Consider the following 7014-nt stretch of genomic DNA (forward strand, 5'->3'; position numbering starts at 1 on the left):
TGGTTTCAAATGTGGTTTCATGCCCAAAGTCTAAACCAATAGTTTCAAAAAAATCACCTTGCCCCATATCCTTTCTACCCAATCCCAAATTGCCAATTCCCGGCTTGTGGTTTTTCCCTATAAAAACTCTCCACACCTGGGCTCGTGGCCACCGCCACATTTCCTTCCATCTGCCGTGTGGTGGCCCAGGTTGAACCTGAATAAAAGGACCCATATGTGCTTGCGTCGGAAACCGGCTCCTTGGTGGTCTCTGGGGTTTCTTGAAACAGGCACAACACTGACACTCTCTTCTGGCTTCTGGGGGGCACTGCACCCACACGGTGCACATACAGGCAAAGCTCATACACCTAAAATAAAAATAAAAAGCCAGGTGGTGGTGGTGGCGGCGCACGTCTTTAATCACAGCACTCGGGAGGCAGAGGCAAGCAGATCTCTGTGAGTTTGAGGCCAGCCTGGTCTCCGAATCGAGTTCCAGGAAAGGCACAAAGCTACATAGAGAAACCCTGTCTCGAAAAACAAAACAAACAAACAAACAAAAAAAAACCTCACTGTAGTGACATACTTCTTCTAGCCAGAGTCTACTTCCCAAAGATACCAGTCTCTCCAAACTAGTTCCACCATCTGGGAACGTAACATTCAAAAGTTTGCGTGTGAGGCACATTTCGGATTCAAGCCGTTACAGACCTGACTGGCCCCTTCTCACACTGCACCATGTCCGCACCTAGTTTTAGGTCTGTGCACAGTCCTGATTCCTGGGTTCTGGGCTGTCCGTGTTATGGTTTTGCCCACTAGGGCTTCTTCTGTGTCATGGCCCAGGCTCACAACTTTCATTGTCTACCAACAGACAGACAGACACAGGCTCAGCCCACACCCCAGCCCCCACTCCAGCTGCGGCCTCTCCTGCTGGCTGCTCAGGCTCCAGGAGGCCCGAGGAAGGAGTTTGGGGAAGGCACTGGAGTCTGTAGCACCTGGGAGCCCTGAGCCTCCGCACCCCCAAACCAGCCCTGTCCTCTCAGGAGACCCACCGCCACCACCGCCCAGTGCCTGGAGGCCTCTGTCATCCTTAACCTTTTCCACCTGCTCTACTGTGACCTGAAATGTGGACCTTGGACTGTCGCGTCTTATTCCAGGAGCTTAGGTTTTATGAATCACTTCCCTTCACAGGGCCACTGGATCCAGGTCTCCACCTCTACTGCAGAAGGTATAGATGGGACTTCCAGGCAGAGAGAGGGAGAGAGAGAGAGAGAGAGAGAGGGGGAGGAAGTAGGAGATGAATCTAGGTGTGCATTAGACGCCAACAAGACGTGGAGGGAGTTGGACATATAGAACGAGAGAAAGGTAAGGTAAAAATCTACATGGTAAAATGTAGATTAATAGAAGCAGGTTAATTTAAGATACAAGAGCTAGCAGGACAAGCCTAAGCTAAGGCCAAGCTTTCATAATTAATAAGCCTCCAGGTTGTTATTTGTGAGCTGGCAGCCAACAACAGAGCTTGCTACAGAAACCCCTTCAGTTACTTTTTATGCTCTACATATCCTAAAGCCTCCTGAGACAAGACCATGAGGCCACTTGGCAGATTACAGTGGCTGGAGGTGGGGTGTGTGGGAGAGGGGGCTGGAATCTCTGTTGAGGTCCTAATGATCCCCCAACACCCACTTCCTCTGGGGGGGAAGTCAACAATCAACAGTGTTGATTGCTTTTAATGTGTAATTAACTAATTAAATTTGAGGAAGCTTCTCACTGTGTAGCCCTGGCTGATCTGGAACTCACTATGTAGACCAGGCTAGCCTGGAATACTTGGAGATCTCCCTCTGCCTCCTGAATGCTGGGATTAAAGGCTACCGTACCTGGCTTGATCTTTTTGTTTGTTTTGTTTTTCAAGACAGGGTTTCTCTGTGTATCCTTGACTGTCCTAGAACTCACTTTGTAGACCAGGCTGGCCTTCAACTCAGAGATCTGTCTGCCTTGACCTCCTGAGTGCTGGGATTAAAGGTCTGCACCACCCTCTGACTTACTTTAAAATTCTGATTATATTAATTCATTTAGTTAGTTTGGGTACAAAAGGCCAGAGGGCACTTGTGTGAGTTGTTTCTCTCCTTCCACTGTGTGGGTCCCTGAGTCCAAGCTCAGGTCATCAGGCTTGGGGACCTTTACACATACGTAATCTTGCTGACCCCATAAACCTGATCTTGAGGGTCTCTTTTGAGCAGCCACAGTTTCTCTGATAAAAATGGTCAGAGTTATTACGCTTCGAGGACTGTTGTGTAACAGTAGTGAGAGACAGGGACCAAGACACACATAACCCCCGTACACACACACACACACACACACACACACACACACACACACACGCACAGTGACTGGGGAGAGGAAAGGTAGAACATGGAATTATGACTGAGGGTGTCATAAGGGATTCTGGCAGCCACATCATGGCACATCGTGGGATCTGTCCCTGCATGTGATTGTGATAGGGAAGAGCAGTCACAGCTGTGAGCTGTCGGGAGAGAGGCTGCCTCTGGGTCACAGACGGAGTCTGTGCACTCCTGGCCTGGGAGCTGCTGTATGCGTCTCCGAGGATGCGCCCGCCGACCTGTGTCTGTGTTCTTCCATTATCTCTCCGTGTAGTTTTGAGCCCAGGCAATGTCTCAAGCCATCGTCCAATTATCTGTGATTGTGACTGGGTCGTCAACAAAGAATGGAGATTTGGGGGGCTGGGGCATCGCCCTGGTAAAGCTGGCGTACGGAGCACACATGCTGTCCTGGGCTCCATCCCTCAGCACTGGGGGAAAAGGAGGACTAACCAGGTGTGGTAACACATCTGTAAGCCCGGCATTCAAGGGCAAGAGGATTGTGAGTTTAAGGCCAGCTTGGGCCACATAGTGAGACCTACGCACAGACAGAATGCCGGTGGTTTCTTAGCTTGGGAGCCTGAGAGATTGCCTGCTTTTCCTTTCTCTGTCTCCATCTGCTGAACTCACCATGGAGTCGGGCCTGGCCTTGAACCTCTGACCCTCCATTCTGTGCACTAAGTGCTGGGATTACTGGTGTGTGCCACCACACTCGGCCTCAAAGAAGATTCTCCTCAGCTTCTGTGCCAGTGTGAGGGTTCTTCATGACACACCTGAATGTAGTTTCTGGCTTCTAGAACTTGCATATATTCAACTTTACAAGTCAATGCCAAAATGTTTCTGTCAGAGTCTCTCACACCTTTCCCCTTATAGTACTTCCCCCCACTTAAGCTAGTTTGAGTGGGTTTCTATTGCTTCCAATCAAAGTGGATTTTACCCTATCTGAGCCATCAGGAACGACTTGGGATGACAGCTGTGTCTGTGATACTCCTCCTGAGAGATTCCCTACCCCAACAGCCGTGTGCTTTCAAAGTCACGTGGAAATGTGTCATACCAACAGCACTGAAAAGCGGGACCCGTAAGCGATGACTACGTCACCAGGTGTCACCGTCACGAGTGGGTGAAGCTGGCTGAGTGGGAGTGAATTAGTTATAGCGTGAGCAGAGGCTGGAGAGCCCCTCCCTTCACGCACACAGACGCCTCTGCTGTGCTCTGTGTGCGTGAAGGGAGCAGGAAGAAGGAACCGAGATCCTGCTCAGTAGCTCACTCCTGTAATCCCAGCAGGGCCAGGGATCAGATACAGCTTCAGCCACACAGTGAAGCCAGCCTGGGCTGGAGGAGATCCTGCCTCAGAAGAAAAAGTGAGAACCAGGGACATGGCTTAGTGGATAATGTGTTCCTTGCACGAATTTGAGGGCTCTACTTTATTTAATTTAATTAATTTAGGTTTTCTGAGACAGGGTTTCTCTGTGTAGCCTTGTCCTAAACTTGCTCTGTAGAAGAGATTGGCCTCGAACTCACAAAGATCTGCCTTGCCCCACCAAGTGCTGGGATAAAAGGCATATGCCACCAGCACCTGATGAGGGCTCAGATTTAAAGCTAGGTGGCCAATGTGCCCTGTGACCTCAGTGCTGGAGGAGGGGGAGAAGTGAGATGCAGAGACAGGTAGCTCCTTGAAGATCACTAACCAGCCATTGAGCTGGTGGTGAGCTCCAGGTTCAGTGAGAGACTGGGTCTCAAAAAATAAGGTGGAGAGCAGTAGAAGACACTTGACCCACACTTGTGGACAAACATACACATGAACACACACACAGCTGCTAGACACACATACACATACATGTAAATGGAGCCTTCTTTCCTGCCTGCCTGTTTCCAATTTCCAAATACCTGGTAGTTGCTTCCCAAATTACCACACAGAGGCTTATGTTAATAAATGTTTGATCAATTGCCCAGGCCTATTACTAACTGGCTCTTAGATTTAAATTAACACATTTCTGTTCATCTATGTATTGCCACACAGCCCATGGCTTTACCGGTCCTCTGGCATCTTGTTTCTTGGGCTGCTGGCTCTCTCGACTCTGCCCCTCTTCATCTGAGTCCTCAGCTTGATTGTTCTGCCTAATCTTACCCTGCCTGGCTCTTGGTCAAACAGCTTTATTATTAACCAATGGGAGTAATGCATATTCACAGCACACAGGAGGATCATCCCACAGCAATACACACATAGATACACACACATGCACACATACACACACACACACAGGTACACACATACATACCTACATACACACACACAAACACACATAGGTACACACACACACACACATATACACAGGAACACATGAAATCCTCTGCCTGTTTCTGAGTAGCTTGGATGACAGGTCTGCACCACCAGGTCCATCTTTTGGTTTGGTTTGGTTTGTACTGGGGATTAAACCCTGGGTCTATTGTAGGCTAGGCAGGCACTATATGTTGACTCACACCTCTAGAGCATTTTTTATTTTTATTACTTTATTTGTGTGTATGTGCGTGTGTACATGTGCGTGTGCGTGCGTGCGTGTGTGTGTGTGTGTGTGTGTGTCTGTGTCTGTGTCTGTGTCTGTGTCTGTCTGCTGTCTGTCTGTCTTTCTGTCTGTAACTTCTGAGGTCTGAGACACCACAGCAAAAGTAGCACACCTTTTCTCTTCCTTCCGTAGCAGATCCTACCCTCCTCAATAGAGGACTTTTTTCTTCTTTTCCTCTGGAGTTCTTTCTTCTGCTCACAGGAAGGGAGCTGTTCTGGTTTCTCTTTCTCTTCTGAGTTGCCAGCACTGATCAGTGGGCAGGAATGCCTGGCCACAGAGAAGACTAGGGCCCCAGACAGGATAGAACAGGGCGGTGAAAAGATCCATCCTGAATCTCAGTAGGTTGTGTAAATTAAAACTGATGAATTGGGTTGGGGTGCAGCTCACAGGTGGCTCAGCACGCTCAAGACCCTGGTTCCACACCCAGGGTGGAAAGAAAAACAGTAAGACTTGGATAAAATTGGGGTAAAGTAACTCAGCGGTAGAGCCCTGCCTAGAATCCCCCAGTGAGGGGCTGGGGTGTGGCTCAGTGGTAGAGCCCCTGCCTAGAATCCCCCAGTGAGGGGCTGGGGTGTGGCTCAGTGGTAGAGCCCCTGCCTAGAATCCCCCAGTGAGGGGCTGGGGTGTGACTCAGTGGTAGAGCCCCTGCCTAGAGTTCCCCAGTGAGGGGCTGGGGTGTGGCTCAGTGGTAGAGCCCCTGCCTAGAATCCCCCAGTGAGGGGCTGGGGTGTGGCTCAGTGGTAGAGCCCCTGCCTAGAATCCCCCAGTGAGGGGCTGGGGTGTGGCTCAGTGGTAGAGCCCCTGCCTAGAATCCCCCAGTGAGGGGCTGGGGTGTGGCTAGCATGAATAAAACTCTGAACTCCATCCTCAGTACCACAAAAAAAAAAAAAAACCAAAAAACTAGCAATACACACACATTGGCACATTTACATACACACTGCTCTCTAAGTGGAAGAAATCGAAGTAAACACAGTGCATTGGGAGGGGAGCAGTTATGAGCCCTTGCTGCTGCCATGGAGACCTGAATTTGGATCCCCAGGACCACATCAGGTGGCTCCCAAGCACCCGTTCCTCCAGCTTCAGGGAGTCCTAGACACTCACCTCCCCCGAGAGCTCTCACACTCACAAGTACATACCCACCTAGAGACACACGTATTTTAAAATAAGAAATGTCTCTAAAACTTCCTGCTATCTCTATTATGACATCTCTGCCTACGTGGACTACGTCTACGGCGTGGTCCCTTCAGATGACATCACACAGGAAGTCACCACCATCCAGTGTGAGCAGTTGTTGCCCAACTCATGACACAGTTCTCAGGATGTCCCCATGGTGAAGTCCTGAGTGGCTGAGAGAAACAATTCCACTGGATACCTGTCATTCTTCAGCAGGAGTGACTACTGATGGTCTAGTGTGTTCAGGGTTGATTGCATATTTTCCTGTATGCATAAAACACTCTCAACATCACTTACATTTAAAAAAAATACAGCCAGGCTGTGGTGGCACACACCTTTAATCCCAGCACTCAGGAGGCAGAGGCAGGAGGATCTCTGTGAGTTCAAGGCCAGCCTGGGTCTACAGAGCGAGATCCAGGACAGCCAGGGTGACACAGAGAAACCCTGCCTTGAAAAACAAAACAAAACAAACAAACTACCCCCTCTTTTCCTTTACTTTCTATTTTATGTGTGTGTATGGGTGTTTTCCTGTGTGTGTGTTCATGCACCATATATGTGCAGTGCCCACAGAGTGGGTCAGATCCCCTGGAACTGGAGTTACAGTTGTTGTGAGCTGCATGTGGATACTGGGAATTGAACCTGGGTCGTCTTGAACAGCAGTGAGTGCTCTTTGCCTCTGGGCCATCTCTCTAGTGCTCCACCCACTTTGAGACAGGGTTCTCTGTGTAGCCCAGGATGTCTCGGAACTCAGAGATCCTCTTGCCTCTGCCTCCCGAGTGCTGGGATTAAAGGCATGCGCCACCAGGCCCAGCTTCATATTTACATTGTAAAACTTTGTGAGTATGTGTCTGTGCGTGGGAGCACACATGCCATGGCGTGCATGCCAATGTTGGAAGACAGCTTTAGGAGCTGGTTTTTCTCTCTTCACA

The sequence above is a fragment of the Onychomys torridus genome, chromosome 1 (assembly GCF_903995425.1).
Source record: "Onychomys torridus chromosome 1, mOncTor1.1, whole genome shotgun sequence".
NCBI classification, from domain to species: Eukaryota; Metazoa; Chordata; class Mammalia; order Rodentia; family Cricetidae; genus Onychomys; species Onychomys torridus.